General features: G+C 49.0%; 1 pseudogene; it reads right to left on the bottom strand.

Annotated features, from left to right (window-relative positions):
* Window positions 1–6,134: 6,134 nt before the first annotated feature.
* Window positions 6,135–15,497, bottom strand: part of LOC123138676 (uncharacterized) — a 35,325-nt pseudogene continuing 25,962 nt past the window's right edge.

Raw genomic sequence — 15,497 nt, 5'->3', positions numbered from 1 at the left:
AGGATGCATTCACGAGCTTCCAAGATATACCCCATTATGGGTACATGAAGCTCAAGATGCCCGCGCCCAATGGAATCATCACTCTAGCTAGTGATCCTGATGTAGCACTCTGCGCCGAAAATAAAACCGCCGCACTGGCCCTCGAGGCATTATCCGAAGCCCTCGCGGCAGAAGAACTAACTGCGCTGCGCTCCACAGTGGACAGGGACAATGTGATACTCGACAGACGACCCAAGCCCACCTCTTTCAAATCAGCGGATGAGATAGTCAAATTCCAGGTCCACCCAATGGACCCTACAAAAATAGCATCCATCGGGGCATAGCTGAACCCCACAATAGACGCCGCACTGCGGTAGTTCTTGTGCGAGAATTGGGACATCTTCGCCTGGCATCCTTCAGACATGTCAGGTATCCCACGCAGGCTGGCCGAGCATGGCCTAAACATACTGAAGGGATACAAGCCGGTCAAGCAGACTCTTCAGCGTTTTTTAGAACCTAGGCGACAAGCCATAGGAGAGGAGCTAGCCAAGTTACTCGAGTCCGGATTCATCAGAGAAATAAAACATTCGGACTGGCTAGCAAACCTGGTGATGGTACCAAAGAAGGACAAATCTTGGCGCCTATGTGTCGATTTCAAGGACCTCAATAAGGCTTGCCCCAAGGATCCCTTCCCCCTCCCCCGCATCGATCAAATCATCGACGCTACCGCAGGGCACGACTCATTGTGCTTCCTCGATGCATACTCTGGATACCATCAAATCAAGATGGCGGAGTCTGATCAAGCCGCAACGACATTCATCACTCCATACGGCCCCTTCTGTTTTAACAACATGCCTTTCAGGCTCAAAAATGCCAGTGCAACCTATCAACGCATGATTCAGACATACCTGGAAAAACAAATCGGCAAAACAGTCGAGGCATACGTAGACGACGTGGTCATCAAAACCAGGAAAGTCGAAACTTTAATAGACGACTTGAGGCTTATGTTCGACAATCTCTGAACATATGACATCAAGCTCAATCCGGAAATATGTGTTTTCGGCGTCCCCGCTGGAAAACTCCTGGGCTTCATCGTTTCCAATAGAGGAATTGAAGCAAATCCGGCTAAAATCCGACCTCTGTCACAGTTGGCTACCCCAACAAACCTCAAGCAAATCTAGAAATTAACTGGATGCGTGGCTGCCCTAAGCCGCTTTATCTCCCGATTGGGAGAAAAGGCACCACCTCTTTATCGCCTTCTTCGACACACCGAGCACTTCGAGTGGACGGATGCGGCTACGGCCGGACTGGAAGAAATAAAAGCCCTCTTGGCCAGCAATCCAATCCTGGCCGTGCCAAATATCAGCGAACCCATGCTGTTATATATAGCTGCAACACACCAGGTTGTAAGCGCAGTGCTCATCGTCGAACGAGAGACGGACGGACATAAGTTCCCGCTTCAAAAGCTGGTATACTACGTATCCACTGTCCTCACTCCATGCAAGTCACGATACCCACATTATCAAAAGATAGCATACGTGGTCTTCATGGCATCCCGGAAACTACGACACTACTTTCAAGAGTGTTCAACCACGGTGGCCTCTGAAGTACCACTCAACGATATAATAAATAACCGCGATGCCACGGGCCGGATTGCTAAGTGGGCTATCGAGCTCCTCCCGTTCGACATCATATATAAACCATGGCGAGCCATTAAGTCGCAAGTACTGGCTGACTTCATCGCCAAATGGACAGAAGCCGAACCACCTGAAGAGTACGACGCGTACTCCAATTGGATCATGCACTTTGACGGCTCTAAGATGCTGGCTGGTCTGGGAGCAGACGTTGTCCTGACATCCCCCACCGGAGAAGTGCGTGGGGATTCGAACCTTGCAATATCTCAAATAAATGGAGACTTTGACGCCAAGGACCCAAAAATGGCGGCTTACCGCAATGCCGTCCTCAAAATGTCAGCTCGGTTTGAGGGGCTTGAATTCCACCATGTGGTCCGAGAAAACAATCAAGCGGCAGATATCCTCGCCCGCATCGGCACTAAGCGCGACCCCGTCCCACCTAATATCTTCTTGGAAAGGCTGTTCAAGCCATCCATGGTGTGGGAAGGGGAGACCGGCAATACCAGTCCGGATCCGACCACAACCCCAGATCCAGAACACACTGACACAATCAGAGGCTTTGCCGCCGAAATAACACCATCAGCCCACGTGATCATGGCTGTCATCGCCCCATGGACAGAACCCTTCTTAGCCTACCTAAATAGGCAAGAACTCCCTGAGGACCAAAATGAGGCACGTTGCATTGTGCGGCGCTCTAAAGCCTACAAGGTTCACAAGGGAGAGCTTTATAAGAAAAGCGCTATCGGAGTACTCCAAAGGTGCATCTCAGAAGAGGAAGGACGACAGCTTTTGGCTGAAATTCATGTTGGACTCGGCGGCCACCACGCCGCAGCTCGGGCCCTTGTAAGCAAGGCCTTTCGTACATGTTTCTACTGGCCGACAGCACAAGCAGACGCACAGGACCTCGTCCAACATTGCGTCGGTTGCCATCTTTTTGCAAATCAAAGCCATATACCACCTATCGCTCTCCAAGCAATCCCCATAACTTGGCCCTTTGCGGTCTGGGGGCTCGATATGGTTGGACCCCTTAAAGGAGGAAGCCATAAGAAAATATACTTGTTGGTCATGGTGGATAAATTCACCAAATGGATAGAAGCCAAACCAGTTAAAACGGTCGAATCTGGACCAGTGATAGACTTCATATCTGGGGTCGTACACCATTACGGTGTCCCCCACAACATCATCACCGATAATGGCTCCAACTTCACAGCCGACGAGGTGAAAACTTGGTGCGGCAACATGGGCATTAAGCTCGATTATGCCTCCGTCTATCATCCCCAAACAAACGGTCAAGTCGAATGAGCAAATGGTCTTATTATGAGAGGCATCAAACCTAGACTAGTGCGATCCTTGAAGGAATCAGATACGCACTGGGTTGAGGAGCTCGACTCCGTACTATGGGGCTGCGGACCACGCCGAATCGCACTACCGGATACACACCATTTTTTATGGTGTACGGCGCGGAGGCGGTATTGCCCTGCGACATCATTCATGACTCACCTCGAGTATGCACGTACGAAGATAGAGAAGCCGAGCTTGATCGGCAGGACAGTTTAGATGCCCTGGAGGAGGAGCGTGACGTTGCAAAAGCCCGTTCCGCATTCTATCTGCAACATGCTCGTAGGTATCAAAGCAGAGAAGTACAGGCCAAAACTTATAACGTTGGCGAACTCGTTCTACGCCTACCGGAGAAGAAAAAGGACAAGCTCAAGCCCAAGTGGGAGGGTCCCTCCATCATTGATAAAGATCTCACCGGAGGAGCGTATCGTCTGCGTGATGCATCTGATAATCGACTCGAGCCAAACCCATGGAACGCGGTCAGACTCCGAAGATTCTATGCCTAGTGCCGGACTCTGTATTCGTCTCCTTACCTCCGCCTTTTTTTTAAGTTATATCCGCTTTCTTTCTTTCTTCCTTCCTTTTTCTTTATGGCCTTAAAAGCTTAAAGTATGTCTTGACTACACAATCTTGACGCGCTATGCGTGCTCATTATAGCTAGGGGCTTCTTATACAGAAGCTTAATATAATTATCTTTCGGGCTTTATGCCCACCACATATGTGTCATTTTTCCATATGTATCTTTTTTCGCCATTATATGCATCGATATGACTTAAGTTTTGGCCAAGCTGGGTTGCCTAACTCTTGTGTTTATGCCCTATGTTCTCGTTAGTTCGGCTAGGGCATAAGGGGAGCACCTCTACGATTGTTACTGCCGGGTCAGCCGGATGTGAACCTCAGACTGGGTGAAGTCAAAAGCTAGCATTCTTAAGGGAATATTCAGTCGGTGAACAAAAGATGTTTCTTACCCATTACAATATATGCCCCCAGATGTTTATATTCTGCGTCTCTTTTCGCAGTTCGGACATGCACATTAATGCATGCATGCCCAGGGAAAGGAACCCTTAACGGAACTATTCTCCCTGGAAGATGTTTCTTACTATCCATGTAATATAACATAGCTAGTTGGGTACTCGTCTGTTCAAGCACTTATGACCCCTACGACTGGTTTCCACGCGTACCCCAGTTTTTACATAACTGAGCGGGTATTCAGATACACTCCGGACTGTCGGGTCTGGAGGTTGAAGCGAAAAGGTCCGCCATGACAAATGATTACAATCTGGCTAGGGACAAAATATGTCATTTGAAGTACACAGTCACTTAGACTGACTAAATTCTTCTTCTATACCATCCAACAGGTTGTCTAGCCTACAATCCTGTTGGGAATACTTTGCGGCTAAACCTACCTGGTCATACACCAGACTAACTGGGATCTCTTTCCCATCTGACCCTACATGTCCGACCTCGGCCATGTGATTCGGGTCAACCTTGGTGTACCGCGTTTTCACCATGGCCCAGGCTTCCCTCGCACCTTGTCGGCAGACAGATATCTTCCATAATTGGAAGCGCCGCCGCTCCCTTGAGCATCTCTACAAGCTCCCCCATGCCTCCTGGCGGGGAGGCGGATGGCCACAAGGCCTGGGCAATACCCTGCATCACCTGCCGATCTTGTCCGTGCAGTTGTGAGAGCTCTTGGAGAAGATCGCCTGCGGATCCGGGCATCTCCTCTTCGGGGCGACCTGTCAGCATACCTACAGACATAACTCTGTTAGCCCATTTCTTCACCGAACTGAATAAAGATTCAATTGAGCACATACTAAAAATGCTGCGTCGAAGCCTCTTGTTCTCCTTCACGGAGTCTGCAAGCTGGGCCCGAACATCTCCCAGTTCAACGCCCAGCCGGGTATGGGCATCCTGGAGATAATTTTTCTCTCGAATAACCCGTGTAAGCACGTGCTCGGCAGCCTCTAGCTATCGTTGGGCATGTTGCTCATCCCTCGGTACAATCTCCAGATTACCACCGGGATTGTCTGCAGAATCTATTGTTAGATTTGCATGCATGCCGAATACTAACTGGTACATGTCATTACATTCTTTTCGACCAAGACAGGTATTACCAGATGAGGCCTTCTTGGACTCCTCCATTTCGGCAACTGCGGCCCGTAGCTGGGCTTTGCACTCCTCCAGCTCTTGAGACAACTGGGTATTCTTCTCCATCAGAACCTATGCATACAATGATCCTTAAATCAGTTGTGCCAACTGTTTCAAGTCTCAGGGGCTACTGATATACATAATTATCAGATTTTCTTACCCGTATATCCTTTACATACTGGTCCGTGGCTCTGGCAAGGCCATCTTGGGCAGCTCAGATGTACGCGTCTCCTGAGTTGAAGGCATTGAACGCCTCTTCGGAGAAATTAGGGTCGCGGAGTACGGCATGTGGACGCATGTGATTCATGGCACTCTCCACTTCAGAATTCGTAGCCTATGCCCTCAATCAGACACAACTTTATCTAGCTGTCAGTTTCTGTTATTCCGCCACATCACAAACAGTTAATTCGAGTGAACTGTATGCTGCGTATCGCACACGCCTTCATCTGGCTGCCCGTTTTTTTTGTTCCTCCTCATCGCAAATAGTTCATTGAACTGAACTGTATGTCGTGCATCGCACACGCAACTAAAATCTGAACCGTGTTTGATGCATCCGTCATCGCAAATGTTTTGGACCTTTTTTACGGTTCTCTGACACCACCGTTTGCGATTATTGCATCGCACACAGTTTCTTGAAGGGTCTCTGATCGTAGTGTCGCGTTAGTAGCATCCTGTAGTAGTGTTGCTTCACAACCTAGGGCAAAAATTGACACATGGACATGACACATAGACAAAATTGATGAGGTGGCGCCTAGTCATAGTAATCCACCACAATTTATAAGATTATGACCATCTATATTGGTCGTGATCGGCTAGAAATAAGGCAGCAGACCAGTGTTGTCTGCTTTATGACCATTTCATGTAAGGAAATTACGACATTTCTGACCAAAATGGTCGTTATAGTTTAGGGTTTGGAGCCCCCCCAACTAGCTTTTGACCAATTGGTCTCAAATGGTCGTAGATTTATGACCAATTTTCCCAGGGTCACTGGCAAAAGGTCACAAGTTGACATATTTTTGTAGTGATCCGTCGTTACTCCAGCTTGAGGTACGCCACCACCTTAGTGAAGGTAGGATCCTGGATGAGGGTGAGGTTGGAGGCGGCGTTCCCAAAGTCCTCATTGAGGACGACGGTGAGGGTGCTGATGAGGAGCTCGTCGCCGATCGTCTCGCCGAGATCGCGGAGCTCGTCGGCAAGATTTTTGAGGCGCATGCAAAAATCGTCGATGGACGAGTCAAGCTGCTGGCACCCGTAAAACTCGCCATGAAGAAGGACCTTGCACTGCAGTTTGTTATCGGTGAAGAGGCCGTTGAGCTTGGTCCAGATGGCGTAGGCCTTGTCCTCATCATCCACCACCGTGTGGAAGAGATGGTGAGGTAGAACCAGCGGATGATGGTGGCGTCGAGGATCATCCACTCCTCGTCGTGAATCATGAGGCTCGAGTTCACGGTCCCGTCGACGTGGTGAAACACCAAGGAGAAGTACCGCTTCCAAGTGGAGTAGGACGCAGTGGATTGATCAAGCTTCATCGGAACGCACTCGCGGATGTTGAGATCGCGGACAAGGTTGATGTCGGGACCGGCGAAGGGGTTGGAAACGGTGGAGGAATAAGTCTGATATGCGCCATTGTCGAAAGGGCCATTGTCGGACGTCTGCAACCATTGTTGTAGCCATTCGTCGCCCTGTCACCTACTGTATGCCTACGACAGGCAGAGCGACAGGCATATGCAGCGGCTAGAAGAGCCATTGTCGGACGTCTGCAACCAGCAACGACGCGCCTACGACGGAGCTGCCCACCATGGAGCCATTTGTACCCAGATACACTCTGCCCCTGTCGATGACCTCCATGGCAGACACCACGCCCGATTGGTGTTCAGTCAAATGCCATTGAGCTTATTTTCGAACGCTATATCTTTTTTAGAGTGCGAAGGATGGCCAGCTACTTGACCATGGAGGATGAGTTCCTGTGCGATGCGTGCCTGGCCGTATCCACAGATTTCATAGGCAGGAGCAGAGGGGGCCCCTTTTGGGAGCAAGTGCATAAAAAGTTTTACGAACGAAAGCACATTCCGCCCTATGACATGTACATCATCGAAACGTAAGATCATTGTCATGTCTCTGGCACGCTATCCAGGTCAGTGTCATCAAGTTTTGCTAAGTGGTTCGTCAGCTCGAAGCAAGGTGACCATTGCACGTGGCAGATGATGATATCGTATGTTTTACTTCCTCTTGATCAACTTGTTGATTAATTCATTCGCTTAGTGTTGGTCTACACATTATATGTAGCCCGCACATGCAACTGTAGTGTACCACAGGACAGAGAGACGACCATTTACATGCACACACCGTTGAATGAAACTGAAGGAGGACTATGTGTGAGACGACATGATCCGTTCATAAAAAACTTGGATCTTGTCGAATTAGAGACATTGTTATGTTAGACTTAATTTGCATGCTATCTATGCATGTTTGTGCTATTTTCTATCCAAACTTTGATGAATACCAGCCGTTTTGCATGAATTTCATCCGGTTAGTTAAAATGCGGTTTGAAATGTATGCGGCTATGGTCGACTGGTGTTCTTCTGCATCCGTTTCTGCGGACTGGCACCTCCTGTCCACCAACGGGTGCGAGAGAAAATTTGGGGGTTGCCGTTGGAGATGCCCTAATTTACTATGGCTATCTACCTCTTCTACCACCGTTCACCTGTAGAGGCTCATCGCCGTCATCGGTTGCATGAACGTCTCCAGCCGCGACTACCTCCTCCTGCTTTGCCGACCGCTAGCTCCGGCCTATCATCGTCATCATTTTCACGGGCGTGCCGATGTTGACCGCGACCTCTCCTGACACGACAGCGCCCTTGACATTGTTGCCGTTCGCTAAGTGTAGGTGATCGCTGCGACGGTCATCTTAGTCGTCCTGCCACACTGAGCATTCTTGAGGCCTCTCAGCACGGAAGCCGAGGACGAAGGTGGCGGCGGCTGCGGGCAGGTGATGGCGATGGCACTTGTCCGCAAGGGGCGCGATGGTGGAGAGGATCTGGAAGACCTCGGTCATGGTGGGCTTGGCCTCGGGGTCCCACTGCAGGCACTCCCTTGCCAAGTGTGCCATGATCTGCATCTCCTCGGGAGGGAATGCACCCTTCAACGGCGGGTCCGACAGCTCCGCCACCACCAGCCTGCTGTCCCGCAATTGCGACGTCGCCCACATCACCAGGCTCTCATCCGCGCCACCGGCGCCGGCGCCGCCACTCTTGTGCACCGGCGCCGCCACTCTTGTGCACCGGCAATAAGGAGAATGAGTCAGTCAAAAATCATACTTTTTTTAGAAACTTACATGTTACAAATATCTATCTTAATGCTAAATAGAGCTATGGAGCATGCTGAACCTAATGCACCGCCATGATCTCTCCGAGAGTTCACAGCCAAAAATCAGTTGAAGGTAGGGATGGAAATGGAGCGGAAACTTTTTGCTTTTTGGAGGGAAAATGGAAACTATGCGGAAATATGAAAACGAAAATGAAAATTTGCAGAATGGAAGTGGAAACAGTAACAAAAATGGAATGATGTTTTACCGGTGTGGAAACAGAACTTTTCTTTTCCATGAATATAAAATTTCCATTTTGACTATAGACCCATGGTTGCTTTGTAACCCAGCCACCAAACAACACACAATCAGACAATGAGTAGAATGAATCAACTGAGGCCCGACTTCTACTACCACACAAGTACTCAGCTTGACCCTATATATAAGTAATTGTCCAGTACTACTAGAATACTACGCTAAGTTGCTAATTTAATGACAATATTTTGTAGCCATGTTAATTGCTGAATATATGTGTTGTGCATATTGTGTATTGGCCCAACTCCTAGTTTCCTTGTATAGTTGAGGTCGTGGTCCATCGTTGTAGCCTGGTGCGCCACGATCTGCATCTCCTACGGCTGGAACGCGCCCTTGAGCGCCGGGTCCGGCAGCTCCGCCACCACCAGCCTGCTGTCCCGCAGCCGCGACATCGCCCACATCACGAGGCTCTCGTCCGCGCCGCCGTCGCTGCTCCTCTTGTGCGCCGGCTGCCGGCCGGTGATGAGCTCCAGCACCACCACGTCAAAGCTGAACACGAGGGACTTGAGCGACGCCTTGCCGACGATGGCGTACTCGGGGGCGAAGTACCCGAAGGTGCCCAGCATGCGCGCAGGCGAGCTGGAGCAGCTGGTCACGCCGTCGTTCATCAGGCAACTGGTCATGCCCAGGTCCGTGATCCTGGCCCTGAACCTGTCGTCGAGCAGGATGTTGGTGGACTTGATGTCCCGGTGGAGAATGCGCGGCGCCGCGGCCTCGTGGAGGTACTCGAGGCCCCTCGCCGCGCCCAGCGCCACGCCGACGCGCGTCGCCCTGTCCATGGGGTTTCTTGTTGAGGTCGTCCAGGCACTCCTGCACGTTGCCGTTGGTCATGCACACGAACACCAGCAGCCGCTCCAGCTTCGAGCAGTACCCCAGCAGCAGCACCATGTGGCAGTGGTTCAACCTCGACAGCAGCTCGATCTGTTCATTAATGGCCATGGATCATGGATTCTTTTTCAGAGTACAGACTTTTTTGGAAAAATGCGCATTCAATCCTGTACGGTATTAGCCTATAGTTAGACTTTCAGATGTTACGGATGCTTGATTTGGTGGTGGTCAGAGATCTCACGCTCGGTAAGGCTTATAAAAGAGTGTATAGGCTGAAGCAGCGTTTCGGTGCTCGCGCTTAGATGAGCCCGATATCTGCGCCGCTCCTGCATGTCTCGACATGTCAAAAAATCGCTCTGCCGCGTCAGACCATGACCCGCGTTAAAGCTTCATACAGCCGCCATATGAGCGTGCGCGTGGGATAGTTTCGTAGGACGTGGGGGGGGGGGGGTGTTCCGTTAGGACGAGGCTCTAAGCCACGGCTCGAGACGTGAAGGATGTCGTGGGCCAAAGGAACAGGTATGCTTGTGTAAACCTCGTGTAAGAGGCACGTGTCGAAGTCAAAGACGTGTTCTCGGGATGGGTTTGTAGTGCGCGGTTGGTTCCACGAAACCACTAATTGAGGCAGGGGCGGATCCAGTGTGGGGTTGTGTAGGGGCGGCCACCCCGGGTAAATTTTCTAAACCTAGGATACCCCTACTGCTCTTTCCAATGGTTTTCATGAGAGGTGAGAGCAGCTCTTGTGAGGTTCAGTCGGTGGAAGTTACGAGCAGGAGCAGGAAGAAGAGAAGATAACGATTCGCTTAGTAAGTTGTAAGGTGCACTAGTAGAAAAACACTTAATAGTCCCGGTTCGTAAGGGCATTTAGTCCCGGTTCTTGAACCGGGACTAATGGGTCGTTACTAATACCTCCACCCATTAGTCCCGGTTCAAACATGAACCGGGACCAATGTGCCTCCGCGTGGCCCTGTGCGCCGAGCCCAGTTAGGGGGCCTTTGGTCCCGGTTGGTGGCACCAACCGGGACCAAAAGCCATCCACGCATCAGTATTCCAGTGGCTGGGGTTTTTGTTTTTTTTTAAATGAGGGGGTTGGGGGTTTTGGGGGGTTAATTTAGGTGTTTCATATATTGTGTTAGCTAGCTAATTAATAGAGAGAAGTGTCCTCTCTTATGTCTGTGCTTGGTCGACGCTACATACTATATATACATAAGTGATCGAGAGAACCATTGAGTACAGAGGTTCGTCATGCATACCGAGAGAAGTGATCGACCGACCTCTCCTTCTCCGAGAGATTGGCCGAATAACAAGTTTTCGTATCATGTATCCGACGCTACTGGCTACATACATGTACAATATGTATAAGATCTCTTAATTACAATCCCCTAGCATTTGAAATCAACTTCCACATGGTATTCTCCGGCTTTATTGATGACGTGGTTAAGAAAGAATCCCGCCAATTCCTCTTGAATTGCTTTCATGCGATATGGTTTTAGGAGTTCATTCTGCATCTGCCACGTCTAATTTGAAGAAGGGGGTTAATTAATACATATATATGAATGAAACTCAACAGAAATGATGGTGTAATAAAATGAAATTGTGAATATTATTGCTTATGCACTTTATATTGTCTTTTAGAGTAGCCCCGCTTGTTTTTCAAAGTCGTGTTGTGGATGAACTCGCACACGTAGTATCCACAGAAATCATTCCCTTGTTCCTGCCACAAGCACTTTACGAGAAATAGAGGTCAATCAAACTGATAATGAAGCATTATAAATGGCATTGATGAAAGTATAGCTATAGAATCAACGGGAGATGCGTGCAACTAGCTAGTTAGTAGTACTTACTTTCGGGTATGTATATCGCAGCTCCTTCGGCAGTCCCGGAGCTTCTGCGGTGAACTGTTTCCAAACCCTGCAAGGCAAAGAAAAAAATTATTATTACTTGAGATATCAGGAAATGAACAAAAAGTTGCCGATATGGTGCGATAATGATCGATTGAACTTACTTGTTGAGCAATTCAGTCATGTCCGCGTAGGTTTCGGGTTCTTTCCGTCTCGAGTCTAAGACAGTTGCTAGTCCCTGCTCAAGCTTAATCTCCAGAAGAACATAGTGGTACTTGCGCACGCATGCATAACTCATCAATTACATTACTATAACCTCGCTCGAGTAATAAGGGAAACCGAATATGCACACGACAGTAACACTCACTTGTGGTTGTAAGGAAAAAGTATGGTATCTTTATTTTGATTTTTTATCAACGATCGTAGCAAGTTGTCCTCGGCCTCTTTGATGTCCTTTTTAACCAGAAATTCATCTATGACATTTGTGTTAATGAACCCAATATCATAAATTTCTTGTTTTTTGCACTCGACGATCTTCAATCTGCATAATATATTGAGGATAATTAATTATAAATACATGCAATGAAAGAGCCGAGCTATATATAGAGACTTAATGACAGAAATAGTACTTACAAACAGTAGCAAAAGACCATTAGTTTATCAAGGGCCTTTTGATTGCAGAACGCGAAGAACTCATCAAATGGAACAGTCAACAGATCAGTTGCAACGAGGTCGTGCTCCTCTTTAATATTCAGATACAAAGCATTCGTACCCCCAGACTCTCTGCAGGTTTCCATGTACCAATTATGGAATCTTCGCATCATTGTTGTCAGAGATTTTTCATCTTTGACGAGAGGCTTCCCGTACTCGTATCTGTGTTCATCCACCCCCAAGAAATCAGGAAGTTGATCGTCAGGCAGGTAATCTACAAGATTGCCATAACCGGCCACCATCCCCGGAGCATTAGACACATTGAGCGGGGGGCACGATTGCTGTGCTTGTTCGCCGAGCTGGGCAATTTTTCCCCCTTTGCTCGTTCTTTTAACCTTTTATCACTGATAGTAGTTCCCGACCGCTGGGCTTGGAGATATGTCTATTCAGTAATGCGCTGATAGTTGGTTCTCGGCGGAGACTTTGGTGGTTTCCTCAGGGCATCGATAGTGCGTTTTGCTTTCACCGGATCTACCTTCTCCTCCGGAGGTGGATGTCTCTTTGCTTTCACCCCTTCAAAGAACTCCTTCACGTGGGACTGCGCAATCGTAGCGTTTTCCTTCTCGGTCCTCTCGTACGGTAACTTCTCTAGAGGCTTGAGAGGTGGACCGTATCTGTATTGCCTCCTGCCTCTGGTTGTGCTGCTAGACGCCGGAGCAGACGGAGCGGCTGCGGCGTCTGTCTTGTTTCGTGCTTGCTTACGAGGCGGAGGAGAAGGAGTACGACGCGCCGGAGCAGCCGGGACGGCGGCGGGTCTCTTCCGCCCTTGCTGGCGAGGCAGAGAAGGAGGAGGCTGCTGGCTGCTCGGGAGCGCCGGCGCAGGCGAAGAAGGAGGCGGAGTGCTGCCACGCGCCGGAGAAGGAGGCGGAGTGCCGCCCCACGCGTGCCCTGATCGTCACTCGCCGGAGGAGGAGGCGGAGTGCCCTGACTCGCCGGAGGAGGAGGAGGAGGCGGAGGCGTCCAGTTCGGAAGGTTGATGAGCTCCTTCCGCCATAGGCATGGAGTCTTTAGAGCAGAACCCAGCCTAGTCTCCCCTTCACCGGTAGGGTGGTCAAGCAGGAGGTCCTCAAATCCCTCCGTTATTTCATCCACCATCACCTTAGCATATCCTTATGGAATCGGCCGGTAGTGATAAGTTGCTCCGGATCCAGTAGGATAAACAGAGCCAACAGCCGCCTTGACCTTCAAATTCATCCATCGCGCCATAATGTGGCAATGTTGAGACTCCATGATAGCATCCACGGGATAGCTGGCAGGAGCCGTCAAGACATGCTCCGGCTGAAGCAGCTCGGTGGAAGCCACGCTGCTTCTCCGCTGAGATAGCAGGGTAGCTTCGGGGGAAGCTTCGGCAGGTCGTTTCCTGCGATCTGCTGCTTCTCGTTCCTCTAGCCCCATTACCCTTTCGTGCAGCGCCTGCAGTTGGCCCTGCTCTAGTTTCTTCCTCCTCTCGTGGGTTTTGTAACCGCCTGCGTCCGGAAAACCAACCTTCCACAGAATGGAGCCTGGCGTGCCTCGTGTCCGTCCAGGGTGCTCAGGTTTCCCGAGGGCCATTGTGAGCTCGTCCTTCTCCCTGTCTGGTACGAACGTCCCTTTCTGCGCTGCATTGATATAGTGTCAAAGGTTCTTGAGTGGTATTTCCAGTTGCTCGTCCGTCCAACGGCATATCCCTGATACAGGGTCCAAGGTTCCGCTAGCCCCGAAGAACCAAGTCCGGCAACGGTCTGGCCATCTCATTGTCTCTGGTTCGATCCCTTTTTCAAGCAGATCATTCTCCTCCTTGAACCACTTAGGCCGGGCTTTGAGGTAGCCACCTGACCCCGTGCGATGGTGAAGCTTCTTCTTCGCAGCATTTTGCTTGTTCGTCGCCGACATCTTCTTACTCTTTTCCGATGTCTTGTGGGCCACAAATGCGGGACAGTGATCTTTGATCTTCTCATATTTGCCGATGAATTCTGGTGTCTTTTTTTCGACAAAATGGTTCAACTCTTTCCTCCACCTCCTGAATAGGGTTGCCATCTTCTTAAGAGCACAAGACTTGATTAATTGCTCTTTAACTGGCTTCTCCGGATCCTCCTCTGGCGGTAGGGTGAAATTTGCCTTCAGCTAAGTCCAAAGATCTTCTTTCTGCATATCATTGACATAAGACACCTCAGGGTCATCCTTAGGCTTATACCATTGCTAGATGCTGATCGGGATCTTGTGCGTAACAAGAACCCCGCACTGAGCAGAAAATGCGTTCTTTGTCTAGATGGGTTCAATCGGTTCGCCGTCGGGCGCGATTTCTATGATCTCAAACTTTTCATCCGAGCTCAACTTTTTCTTTGGGCCTCGTCTCCTTACCAAAGTTGTGCTCGATCCGGAGGGCTAGAAATTAAAAAGAAGAAAGACAAGAGTAGTTAATATGTGTACTGAAGGAAATATGCCCTAGAGGCAATAATAAAGTTATTATTTATTTCCTTATATCATGATAAATGTTTATTATTCATGCTAGAATTGTATTAACCGGAAACATAATACATGTGTGAATACATAGACAAACATAGTGTCACTAGTATGCCTCTACTTGACTAGATCGTTTATTAAAGATGGTTATGTTTCCTAGCCATGGACAAATGAGTTGTCATTTGATTAACGGGATCACATCATTAGAAGAATGATGTGATTGACTTGACCCATTCCGTTAGCTTAGCACTTGATCGTTTAGTATGTTGCTATTGTTTTCTTCATGACTTATACATGTTCCTGTAACTATGAGATTATGCAACTCCTGTTTACCGGAGGAACACTTTGGGTACTACCAAACGTCACAACGTAACTGGGTGATTATAAAGGAGTACTACAGGTGTCTCCGAAGGTACATGTTGGGTTGGCGTATTTTGAGATTAGGTTTTGTCACTCCGATTGTCGGAGAGGTATCTCTGGGCCCTCTCGGTAATGCACATCACTATAAGCCTTGCAAGCAATGTAGCTAATGAGTTAGTTACGGAATGATGCATTACGTAACGAGTAAAGAGACTTGCCGGTAACGAGATTGAACTAGGTATTAGATACCGACGATCAAATCTCGGGCAAGTAACATACCGATGACAAAGGGAACAACGTATGTTGTTATGCAGTTTCACCGATAAATATCTTCGAAGAATATGTAGGAACCAATATGGGCTTCTAGGTTCCGCTATTGGTTATTGACCGAGAATAGTTCTAGGTCATGTCTACATAGTTCTCGAACCCGTAGGGTCCGCACGCTTAACGTTACGATGACAGTTTTATTATGAGTTTATAAGTTTTGATGTACCGAAGTTTGTTCGGAGTCCCGGATGTGACCACGGACATGACGAGGAGTGTCGAAATGGTCGAGACATAAAGATTGATATATTGGACGACTATATTCGGACA

This window comes from Triticum aestivum, chromosome 6B (assembly GCF_018294505.1).
Source record: "Triticum aestivum cultivar Chinese Spring chromosome 6B, IWGSC CS RefSeq v2.1, whole genome shotgun sequence".
In the NCBI taxonomy this organism is placed as follows: Eukaryota; Viridiplantae; Streptophyta; class Magnoliopsida; order Poales; family Poaceae; genus Triticum; species Triticum aestivum.
Note: the sequence above shows the minus strand (reverse complement) of the source record. Positions and strands in the feature narration are given on the sequence as shown.